This window comes from Bos indicus x Bos taurus, chromosome 13, assembly GCF_003369695.1.
Source record: "Bos indicus x Bos taurus breed Angus x Brahman F1 hybrid chromosome 13, Bos_hybrid_MaternalHap_v2.0, whole genome shotgun sequence".
In the NCBI taxonomy this organism is placed as follows: domain Eukaryota; kingdom Metazoa; phylum Chordata; class Mammalia; order Artiodactyla; family Bovidae; genus Bos; species Bos indicus x Bos taurus.
In genome coordinates this window covers 29,488,445-29,501,141 of record NC_040088.1, presented here as the reverse complement: position 1 = coordinate 29,501,141, position 12,697 = coordinate 29,488,445, and the positions used below count along the sequence as shown (strand labels likewise).

The 12,697-nt window shown below is 49.6% G+C and overlaps 1 protein-coding gene across 4 annotated transcripts in view; it reads right to left on the bottom strand.

Annotated features, from left to right (window-relative positions):
- The window catches only part of DNAJC5 (DnaJ heat shock protein family (Hsp40) member C5), a 29,030-nt gene extending 16,785 nt beyond the window's left edge, over positions 1-12,245 (bottom strand). For 2 of the 4 annotated variants that reach the window (XR_003514068.1, XM_027559223.1), the window contains exon 1: positions 12,008-12,189. The gene's annotated coding sequence lies outside the window, so the exon portion shown is untranslated. Of the gene's footprint in view, positions 1-4,578; positions 4,704-12,007 lie in introns of those variants that run through there. The other 2 variants (XM_027559225.1, XM_027559224.1) reach the window with 2 other exon arrangements.
- Between the last annotated feature and the right edge of the window lie 452 nt (positions 12,246-12,697).

The window sequence follows — 12,697 nt, the reverse complement described above, 5'->3', positions numbered from 1 at the left end:
CCACATGGCATGGAGCAACTGGGTCTGTGCACCATAACTAGAGAAGCCACCGCAATTAGAAGCCTGCACACTGCAGCTACAGAACAGCCCTTGATCACCACAACTAGAGAAAGCCTGTGCAACAAAAAGACCCCGCACAACCAAAAATAAATAAACTATCAAAAATAAAATAAAACTCAAGACAACCTTACATCAAGAAAAGGTCCATTTTACTGTGTGTTTATTTTTAAAAATTTCAAAAAAAAATCTGGACTTGTGTTTCTTGTTTGGTTTGCAACTTATTCCTCTAGCTGATCATTTTTGTTGTAGTTCACAAAAGTATCAGCCTGTAAACACACTGGAAATTACAAAAAATATAATCTGGTCCTTCACCAAAAACAGGTAAGGAAGAACTATTGCAGGATGTGTACCTACAAGTGGGACTTTAGGGTCTGAGAGAAGGGCCGACCACACCCCGCAAAGGTGGGCACCCCAGGGCTCCCAATTCCCACCCCTCTCTTTTTATTTATCATGAATTCAAGTTCACACATTTATCAATTGTGGTAAAAGCTGTAAGACTGACCACCTTACCCATTCCTACACAAACCACTCAGTAATGTTATCTATTTGCCCATTACCTTGTAACACATCTCTCACTCTTTATTTTTCGGCCGAGGCATGCAGGAACGTGGCTCCCCGACCAAGGACCGAAACCTCACCCCCGGCAGGGAAGGTGTGGAGCCCTAACCAGAGGACCACCAGGAAATGCCCTCTTAATCTTTATGTAACTGAATATATCAAATCTTTGTAAATGTATCAATCTATTTTCCCCCATTTTTGTTCAATAAATCCTTCTCTATCCCCTAATCCACAGTGACTTCTCCTACACTGCACTCTAAAGCTCTGTTGCCTTGCCCACAGGTAACCTCTCCACCTGGAGTTAACCTGAGCGAGCGTGAGAGACAGACCAGCTCCACTCATCCAAGTGATGCCAGCCAGTCCCAGAAGCCCTGAAGAGCGGCCCGTCTCTCCCTGGGCCCAGCAGGTGCACTAGCATTTCTCTCTGAGAGGTCTTGGGAGGAGGAGTGGGGAGGCTCTCTATTAGGTTTCATTCCAAGGATACTGTATTCAAAAACCTTCAAAATTACCTGAGGTAGTCTCAAAAATTCCTACAAGAGCTACAAATTCTTTGTTACTTCTACACATACCATTACATAATAATTAAAACAATCATGTTTTAACACAAGCACCTACTATGAAAACAAGGTAGATTTAAAAGCCTTGATAATATCTTTCCTGGTGGCTCTAAAAAAACTGTCTTTAAAAAAGAGCAGGGCCAGGCTTCCCTGGTAGCTCAGTGGTAAAGAATCCACTATCAATGCAGGAGACACAGGTTGGATTCCTGATCTGGGAAAAGCCCACATACTTCGGAGCAACTAAGCCCATGCACCACAACTACTGAAGCCCTAGAGCCTGTGCTCCACAACAAGAAAAGCCACTACAGCAAGAAGGCCATGCATGAGAGTGGCCTTCACTGGCTATAACCAGCGAAAAGCCTGCACAGCAACAAAGACCCAGCACAGCCAAAAATTTAAAAAAAAAAAAAAAAAAGCCCTGAGCAGGTAATCCCCAGAGTAACACCTCCCAGTGTGCAGACAGGCGTGCTCTGTGATCCTCCAGGGGCAGGCAGTGGGGCAAGGCCATAGCGGGCCACTCACTGTCTCTGCTCCCCTGAGATGCAGTTTCTAGGGCTGCCGCGGGCACTGCAGCCTTCCCACCTCTGGTCATCCCAGAAGTGTGGCTGGACAGGCAGCCTGGAAAGCCGCTGTGTTGCCAGGGGCAGAAGGACGGAGTGCCCAGAGACAAGTTCCAGGCCACAAAAATAACACATCATATCATGGGCAGTCTGAACACAACGGAGCTAAGAAACAGGCTAATAGTGTAAGAATGGCTGTTAGGAATCTGGGGAGAGAGAGGCACTACTCTGGGAGGAAACCTCATCAGGGCAGGGACCAGGCTCTGTTTAAACAATGTTTCCACAAGTGGGAATAACTTATGGATTTTCAACAGTAAACTTACAGACCAACGGAAACATATGCCTTGACAGCATAAAGGTAAAAGGACAAAGAAAAGTCAGAGGGAGGAGGAGGGAATAGAGGCCAATGCCCTTCAGGTTGTAAGATGACAGTGCAGGTCAAAGTCTGTCACACGGGGACAGGACACTACACTGGGCAGGACGACAAGGACGCTGCAGCTTCAGTCAGGACAGCAGGAGCAAGGGTCTGTCAGGTGACGACAGGGACCACCAGCCAGCACTTCAGGGACAGCTGCTTTGGTGCGCACCTCCCCCCACCCAGGGCCCGACCCTCAGAAAAAAAACTTCACTGAAAACAAAAATACTAAAGATGAGACACAACTGGTGTCCCAAAGACAGCTGACCCCTCTTCTCTGAAGGGATCTTCCTTTACAATCCATGATGAACCTGGAAAAAAGGACCTGGGGCACCTCCTCAGGCAGGGGAGGGCCAGCTTTCCCCAGAGCAGGGACAGATACACAGGAACACCCATGGTCTGCACGTGTAACCCTGAGCTCATCATCTATTCCAGCAGGAAAATGTTAGTACACTGCAGAGCAGGAGAAATGGCCACCGATGACCACAGGTGCATCTGAAGAAATGCACCTGATTATAAGCAGAATCAGCCAACATGGGAGATGTGGAAGAGATGCTGCCGAGTATCATGGTCATCTGCTACCTTTGTTCCTAACTTAAAATGAATGTCAAATGTACAGAATTTCTACATTGGCTAGGAAAACAGAGCAACTTCTAAAGATGACACCTTTCTTCCTTAATTCTAAGAATAATAAAAAGTGACAGTGATGCAAGCTTAGAACAGAGAGAGACAATTAAGTGAGTAAAACAGGTTCCTCTTTAAGAAGGACTCAATGCCATCATCAAGTGTCCAAGGGAGGACCAACCCATGAGAGAGCAGCAGCTAAGCCACGCTTGCTCACTGAGTGCGTGTGCTCCTGTACAGGCTGACCAGCATGGGCTCAGCAACACCCCTGGGGGAAATGGAAAGGCCCCAGCAGGGTCACATTCGAAGCCTTTCTGAGGAATAAACCGAGTGCTGCCTCAGTCCTGGCAGAGCGGTCAGTGTGTTTGTGGAATTAATTTTATCGGTTGTGACTTATGTCCAGAAACCAAATGATTTTCTTTCATAACCTAATGCTTTCAGTCAAAAGGAAAAAGTCAGAAGTTGATCAAAGTAACTTACACGTTTGAATACAAGGAAAGTCGAACATTCTCAAAAGCCTATGACTCCAAGAGGAGGCTGCCGACGGCCCAGTGTGGATGGCAATGCCTCACTTCCACCTTGGCCCTCCTGGTCAGCGTCCCTGAGGCGCAAACAGCAGGGCAACACTGCCTCAGTGTAAAGGGGCCTAAAGCGAGCTAGAACCCTCACACCCAGAGCATGACCGACAGTCACAGAGACATACCCGCCATCTCAGCACTGGAGCTAACATGTGCCACCTATGCACAAGGCTGCAGCAAGAGATTCTGGGCGGACCATGCTATGACCAAACATTTCCAGAAAACCTTAATGTATTCCCAAAGCTGAATGTGAAACTAGACAGTGGAAGGCAAAAGTGTTTCTTATAAAAGCAATGGGCAGCAGAGCTTTCTGGGTGCTGGTGTTCTACACTCAGAACGCCGACAATCTCAGAGGGCTGAAGTCACAGACCCCTTCCACCCAGGGAGCCATCTGCTGCCCCTGGCTTTCAGTGGACAGGCTGTGCGTCAGCAGGCAGACTGGAGAATAGGAGGGACGTGTTCTATGACAGAAAAGGCAGACAGGCTCAGGGACAAGGCCACTCTTGTGAATGACCACCAGGAAGGATCCTCACAACATTCAAATCCTCAACTATGAACATCACATGAAAATGCTTGTGACCGAAATCAGTCACTCAGAAGTGCGCAGGCTAAGAGACCTACTTATGGCTTCAAGAGAGCCCGGGGGCTGAGCAGTGCAGGATATGACACTGACAACCCAATGACCCATCACCCTGGGGGCAGCACCACCCCTAGCGAGTGGACTGGACTCTCCAACTCCAGAATGAATGGAAGCTTAAGACACACACAGTGGGTGAAAGTCCATAAAATGTGGCAGATGCAGCCATGATGCCTTCTGTGTCTCACCAGCCAGGGCCGCCCCCTGGGGCTGGCCAGCCCAGGGTTCCCACTGTGGGCTGACTGTCTCTGAGAAGCAGTGGGCCAGCTCCCTGAAGCCAGAACCAAAACCAACCGTTCTGTCAAATCCAGCACGAAACCAAGTATGAGCTGCACCAACCACCCGGTGACAAGCCATCTGTAAAGAGATGTCTGATGTCAGAGGTGAGCATCAAGACACACACGTGCTGTTGCAGTTTTACTGGTGACAGGCCTCGTGATTATCATAGAAATTTCACCAACACGGCAGTTACAGTCTAGGCGTGCTCACCATGTACAGGCATTTGGGGCACACATGCTCTAGACCAAGAGGTCTGTGGGGCAGGTACCTAGTCCAGTAGGGGTGGGAGGGCAGCTCTCAGGTCACTTGCCTAGGCTGAAGCCCGGTTCTGCCACTTATGGGCTCAGGGACCCGAGCAGTTACTCAACACCTCCACCTCCTTTTCATCCAGTAGGGCTGGAGCTGGCCTGGCATGGAGTGTCTGTGAGCAGGCTCCTGCAAATTGAGGAAAACAGTACTGGGTACATGATAAACATGAGCAATTACTACTTTGGCCTCCAATTTACAGATGAGAAGACTACACAGACAGACAAAGTTCATAATGGTGAATTAAAGTTAGGAAGGTTATATTCAAACTCTCAGCTTGAACATTACTGTTGCATCCATTTTTTTGTTGTTGCTACATATATTTTTGATATAAAATCCAAAGTTCACTAATTTGCCTTCTTGTCATCTGCCTTTTAAAAATATAAGAAAACACCTGCCTTCAAGGCTTTAGGGGGCTAGCATGTGACCAGGTAAGGCTGTATCGAGCTGCTGCTCACTGAGACACACTCTGCCCGTGATCACCACAAAGAGGCATGCTGTTCATCAGCTGGATGGTCATTCTAGGGTGGGGACAGGACAAAGACCACCGCCCACTCCAGAGAGCAGCACAGGGGTCTGATGAAATGACAGGTTTACCTCATGACAGTGCAATACTGTGAGCAGTTTAAGGAATGCTACAAGTAAAAGGCAGATCATAAGAACTTCACTGGTAGTCAAGTGGTTAAGACTCTGTGCTCCCAATGCAGGGGGCAGGGTTAGACCCCTGGTCAGGGAACTAAGATCCCACAGGCTGCACAGTCCAGCCTTGAAAAAAAAAAAGGAAAAAGGTAGACCACAGATGCTTATGAAGGTTTGCATAGCACCCCCAGAGGCCAGTAGGTCCAAGAGTGCCCCTAACACCTATGTGCACTGCGATCAGCCAGCCTGAGTGAGGATGAGATGGCTGGACAGCTGGCCTACTCGGCCGCCAGGACAGCCCCCTCAGTTATCCTCAGTCATGGATCAATTTTTAATAAAAGAAAGGGCAGGGACAGATGAAACAAGTGTGGGCGTCACACTGGTACACACACCAGGGAGTAGGATGCTGCTGGTAACAGTCAGCTAGAATCACCCAACCAGGTAGAATGATGCAAGAGAAAATGGCACGAACAGAAACGGCATTTTAAGAAGGAAATCCCGTGCTGTCATGGCAAGGTGGGTGACAACACTGATTGTGCTTAACCCCCAATACCAAGCACGTCACTGTGCCTTCTTATCTATGCAACTGGATAACAGCTACCCATGCAAGCTGTCCCAGGGATTAAGGCGGATGCACAGTAAGGAGCCTGGCTGCCTCTCAAGCGGATCGCTTCAGAGGGCTTGCAGCTGGGGTGGGGTGGGGGGGGGAGAGCCTCCTCCACATGAACTGTAGAGGAGAACAAACCGCTTCACACTGAAGACAACTACAACTAGACAGTTAAAAAACACTTCAAAGATAATCTTTAAAGTACAGACATTCTAGTTTCATCTTAAAATGAAACTGAGTCATTAAACTGCACTAAAAATTTTAACTTTACATGTGATGAGCCTCGTGATTCAAAAGTAAATACAGTCCAGTAAATGGCTTCCCTGGTGGGTTGGTGGTAAAGACTCTGCCTGCCAATGTAGGAGACACGGGTTCAATCCCTGGTCCAGGAACATCCCACAAGACTTGGAGCAACTAAGCCCGTGTGCCATAGCTACCAAATCCTGTGCTCCTAGAGCCCATGCTCTGCAACAAGAGAAGCCACTGCAATGAGAAGCCCGTGCACTGCAACTAGAGAGTGTCTCCCGCTCACCACAACTAGAGAAAAGCCTGTGCAGCAACAAAGATCCAGCAGAGCCCAAAATAAATAAATAAATAATTTGAACAAAACAGCCCAGTAAACATTGTTATCTGGAATACAATTTCTTTTTTCAGTTAAAAACAAAACAAGAAAACAGATGTGTCCTGGTTTCATGCATCAGAAAAAGTCTATCACAAAACCTATCACTCTTTTCTATTTAAAAATCTTAATTTAAAGGACACAGCAAAATTTATTACAACTGGTCAAAAAGATCCTCGCATTTTACTATCAAACCCTAGAGCAGTACCTAAGTGAGCAGCAAAATGTAAAATATTAAAAGTGTTAAAATCCTTTGTACCTGCCAGAGGGTATACAAATCTGGTAATATGTGGCAAAAACAATAAAGTTTGTATTCTCTGACCCAGAATTTTCCATTTATCTTAGAGATACCCTCTCATGATGAAAGACATTACTTAATAAAGAAAAATTCAATGGGACCGCCTAGCTAAAAATCAAACATTTGCTATGCTGCTAATCCCTTCCAATAATAGAAGGGAAACTAAAAGCCAGGCAGGTGGCACTCGCTCCCTGTGCAGAGCCCAGTCTGGCTGAGTTGAGGCTGTGTCAGGGGCCCAAGATCTTGGTCCCCAGCCCTTAATTCATTACCTCTGAGGCACCACAGGCCAGGCCAGGACAGGTGAGTTCAGTCTAGCACATTTCCACTCCACCCGCCCAGAGAACGGAGGCACAGGGCCCTAGGGAGAGCTCTCTAAGAAAAAAGCTGGTCATCCCAGAGATAGCCAGGGCGGGGCACAGCCCATAGGGGTAGCAAGTCAGCATTCCAATCCTCTGACTCTCAGGACTGCAACTTTGTAACCAATTGGCATAGCTCAGTCCTATGGGACTCTTTGAGACCTGATAGACTGTAGCCTACCAGGCTCTTCCCTCCATGGGATTCTCCAGGCAAGAATACTGGAGTGGGTTGCCATTTCCTTCTCCAATAGAATTCCTTAGAACACAGCAACGGAGACTGTACGTTCCACTTTGTAAACCACCATGTTTTCCAGTGCTCTGTGTTCAGTCTAGAAAAATTAAAAGGACAATAAAATTGTAAGTAACTCATAATGAATAAGGCTTATTTATACTCATACAGTCAAGGAATATTCACTGATCACTCATAAAGTATCACACAATTTAAAAATATTACTTGGGTAGCTGGGTTTAATGTGTCATGAATAAAGGACTATGGTTTCTGTCACAGAACCAAGTTTTAAAAACCAGTCACAGGGGCACACCTACAAAGGTGAAAGATTCGTGAGTAAAGTGGAGCTCTGAAGTACATAGACAACCCCTGAAAAGGAAACATGAGGGCATTTTCATGACATCCACTGAATGCATGGTCTCACCAATGTGAATTACCAATATGTCTGCAAAGCTCTTGGAATTGCAAACAATTCTTACCTAATAAAGACAAAATCTATTAAACGTCTGCCAGTGCCAAGAACTAAGGCAGAACTTATCATTTCACCAATATAACATCCTCAAACAAAACTGATGCAAAGGTGACAAAAGACAAAATTGAAACTAAAGGCTGTTCTGGTAATCGAATCCTTAAATCTTCTGGGTTGAATTTCGACTGACCAGTAACAGACTGCTATTAATCCTCTTCAGGCAATGTCACTATCTAAGCGTGGCCCTACCATCAGGACAGTAGGCCTAGCAGTTCCCTCTTTTCTTTTTTGGCCACCCCTTTTGACATACAGGATCTTAGTTCTCTGACCAGGGATGGAACCCATGCCCTCTGCACTGGAAGCATGGAGTCTTAACCACAGACCGCCAAGGAGGTCCCAACAGTTCCTTCATTCCCTCTCTTAAATAAGGAGTAGCATCTTCGTAAAATATGGATATTCTCATTTTTTAGCATCTTTGTCACTTGTATTTAGGAAGCAGTTGAGGACACAGCTTCCTACTTATATCTCCTGTACTCCCCAACAGGCAGTAAGCGCAGGTTCCACGACCCTCATCTCAGTGGTCAAGCACTTGAGCCTGAGTCTTGTCCTCTTTCAGGAAGGAAATTCAAGCACAGGCCCTGCCAACACAGATAGGGAAGGACTGTGACGGATCAAGAGGCAGTCTGCAGTTCAATAATGCTCCGCTCTGCCCAGCCAACAAGAACATAAAAGGGAGCTCTATTGGGAAGCACTGCATTCTTAACTGCTGTGTGGGGAGCACCGGGAGACCCACAAGGGCGCCATCAAGAGCTAAGAGTCTCCTCCACACTGCCTGTGCAAGAGCTGGTCATCATGTGCCACACCTGTCCCCTGAAGACACAGGAATTTGTCTCCTTCCTGGAAAACTGGTTGACCTCATTGGCTGAGATATGGTTCACCTACAGCACTCTATACTCTAAACCTTGTACAAACTACTTTTAAAAGGAGTTAGGGAATTTTTTTCAAGGGTGATTATATCTGTGTCTATCATGATCATTTGCAGACTTCCCTAGGGGTCTAGTGGTTGCGACTCTGCTGTAGGGAATGTGGGTTCAGTCCCTGTTCGGGTAACTAAGATCCCACGTACCCTGTGGTGTGGCCAAAAAAAAAAAAAAAAAAAATCATTTGTAAAATCAATTACACCCCAATAAATTTTTTGAACAAATCATGCTCATTTTAGTCCCTGAATTTAGAAGCAAACTCTCACCTTGTATAAAACTCCACCTTGTTCCCTTAACCCCCGCAAAGCTGCTGTACAGCATTTTAGTCATTCATTTGACACCCACTGAGCATCAACTACAGCCCATGACCAAGGCAAGCACGTCATGCCTAGGCTCTGAGATGTGCCATCAGCAGCTTGCCAGGGATTCTGCCTAGTGGTGGCAGTGGCAGGGAAGTTAGCACAGGAACCAGCACAGAGGCCTGACTCCAAGTCCAGGACTGAGACGGAACAAAACACTAGTCCTTAGGGTAGCTCAGCCTGGAGCACAGAGCACCCACCCTCTGAGAGCAAGGGGGCTCAAGAACACAAAGGGCCAAGAGACCCGTGGTATCTGTGTTACCAGTACCACGATAACACAGTGAATGAAAACCAAGAACATAAACTCACTGAGTGAAGGTTCTGGAAATGACTTGAGTCCTTCCGTCACAAAGGAGGATTCAGAGCACGCCTGAGGGACAGCTCATTTTCATGTGGTTTTAATGGGTTACTCCACCTCACTCATTTTATCAACAAATGTCACTGAGTATCTTAGGCCAATGTGTGGGATTTACTTTTTGGGAAGTTAACTGAAGACAAGAGCTGACAAAAACCTTTTTATTTTGGATTAACTATAGACTAAAAGTTGCATAAAGGTTTACAAGGAGGTCCAAAGACCTTTCTGACGCACCGCTAACTTGTTATGCTTTCCCAAAGGGGAGGTAACTTGCCAGACCTCCCTTAGCAGCCAGCACCTCAAGGACTCCACACTCACCACAGTGACTTCCTAGAGACGCGGGCTGCTGCTAAGCTCGTCACCTCCACTTTCTCTGTCAGTATTTCCCAGGCATGCAGCACGTGCCAGCCCCTGTTCTCTGCACAAACAGGCTCCCTGTGGACTTTACCTCATAGTGAAAGATTAAGTTATAATAAATATATTAAGTAGGACATTAGAAGAATGAAGTGCAGTGGGAAAACTAAGCAAGGAAGGAAAACAGGGAACAGGAGGTGGTGAGTTGTTTTTGAACTGTGGTGCTGGAGAAGACTCTTGAGAGTCCCTTGGACTGCAAGGAGATCAAACCAGTCAATCCTATAGGAAATCAGTCCTGAATATTCATTGGAAGGACTAATGCTGAAGCTCTGATACTTTGGCCACCTGATGCAAAGAACTGACTCAGTGGAAAAGACCCTGATGCTGAGAAAGACTAAGGCAGGAGGAGAAGGGGACAACAGAGAATGATGGTTGGATGGCATCACCGACTTGATGGACATGAGTTTGAGCAAGCTCCGGGAGTTGGTGATGGACAGGGAGGCCTGGTGTGCTGCAGTTCACGGGGATGCAAAGAGTTGGACATGACTGAGCAACTGAACTGAACTGAGTTGAAACAGCAGGCAGGCAGTTGGGGAAGGGCTGCCTGCCCTGAGGCTAACGATGCCAGTGATCTAGGTAGAGCCAGGAAGGAGCAAGGAAGTCTGTTAAGAAACAGGCTGAGAAGCCACTGTGGCAGGAGTCAGAATGAGACAGGGGCCAGAGGGAGGAGACTGGTTACAGAGGCTGGGAGTGGACTGACAGGCATCTCTGCCCACAAGAGTCCCCATCCCAGGCCACAGTGGTTCCACAGCTGAGGCCCCCTCAGCAAAGCCGAGTCTCCTCCATGCGCCTCCCAAGTGTCTGCTCATCAGATAACCCCCTGGATGCTCTGCCTTCACCACATTTAAGAGGTCCAGGCAACGGGCTCCAGCAGCATGTGTGCCCCTCACAGCCCCATGCTGCTGGAAGTAACAGCCACCCAGCCCCTGGCTTGGCCACACGCCATCAGAAGTCCCATCCGAGGCAACCCAAGTTCTGCAACCTTGACACAGGTGGAAGGAGAAATGTGCAGCTCTCAGGCAGGAAGTTTTTCAAAGCCTGTGAGTCCTGCCTCATAATTTCATCCCTCAAAGTTTGACAGGTGCCTTGATCCTGAAACTCAGCACCACGTTTAACAAGACAGAAGCAAATCAATAAACATAAAATCTCAAGAGCTTTGGCTGAAGTTCCGCCTTGAGGCAACCAGATTACAGATGGGGCAGAATAACTGTTAGGTTAGCAGATAGTTTTTAAACAGACAACTAGTAAGGACAAAGGTATCCAGCAGAGCCACCTCTCAAGTTATGACCCGCATTAAGCCTAAACCTGGAAACCAAAAAAACCCGGAAACTTTCGCTTCCTTTCCCTGCATAGCACAACCGAACAAATATTGAGAACTCATCTCTCAGGCACAAGAAAAGGCGAGTCCTTAATCCAGCCCCTCAACGCAAACAAGTTCGAACCCGCAAGGATGAGATCCTGACCCTCTCTTGTATGACTGCAACACAGGCACCGCTTCAAATGATGTCCCGCCGAGGCAGAAAAAGCGTTTTCTTCTTACAAACTGGATGATTTTCACCCGCGAGATTAATTTACACAGCGTCAAGGAATAAAGCTCAATTCCGTGAGCTATAAACATAATGACCCAGACATAGGTTACGTGGCTCCAGAACCGGTGGCGCTCCCCTTCTCACCCGCAGGACAGGAAAGACCCTCCCCGAGGCGGGGACGCCCTGCACAGACCCCAGTCCCGGAGCGCGAGCTGCCCCGGGGGGAGGGCCCGGCGGCCGCATGTCAGGTCTTTGGCCGCCCCCAGTGAGGGCCCAGCGGCCCGACCGCGGCGCACGGCCTAGGCCTTCCCGCCGCTTCTGAGGCCGTACCGCCGACCCCGGCCCGCCCCGAGGGCTAGGAAGGGGGAGAGGGGGTCGCCGCCATTTCCGGCTGCGGCCGCGCGGCCCGACGCCCTGCGCCGCGCCACCCCGCACCCCCTCACCCGGCCCCGCGTCACCCTCACCTCGCGCCCCGCCCCCGCTCGCCTATCCCGTCCCCGTCACCCAGACCCCCGCCCGCCTGCCCGGCTGCCCGGCTGCCCGGCCTGACGCGAGGCCACCGGCCCGCCGCGAGCTCACCTGTCCGCACGCCCGCCCGCCCGCCGACTCCGCGGCTCCGCTCTTCCCTGCGCGGCGCTCCTGGGCAGCCGGCCGACGCGCTCTTCAGCCGGGGCTGCGCTTCGGGACCCGGCGGCGGCGGCGGCGGCGACGGCAGCGGGGATAGCGGCAGAGGGCGCGGGAGCAGCACCGGCAGAAGCGGCGGGGGCGCGCACGCTCACGCACGCACCCGCACCGGCGCGCGCGCTCCCGGGAGGACGTGGGCGCCGGCGGATCGGAGCCGCGGGCTGGGCAGGCAGCGCGTGCGCCCAGAGCGCTGGACGGAGGCTCCGCCCATGGGGCGGAGCCCCGAGTGACAGGAGTGGACCGAGGCTCCCGAGCGCACAGCGGACAGCCCATGGGCGGGGCCCCAGGACCTAAAGGCGGAGCTCGTTAGCCGAGTCGGAAGTTTCCACCCCTCCGCAGGGGCGGGGCCGAGCGGCGGGGGTGGGGCCTGCTTGCCAGAGCGTCAGGTGTTCTCCCGTGCGCCCGCAGGTACTGAGGCCAGATTCGCCAAAACAGGACGTGGGGGGACTTGTCCCGCAGTTGAGTTTGCCCCGTGCTTTACGTAAGACTGAGAAATCGTAATTGATCTCGTCAAAGAACTGGAGAGGGAGCTGGTGGGAGATGACCCGGAGGCCGACGGCCGCTGAGCCACTGTTAGGGACTGAC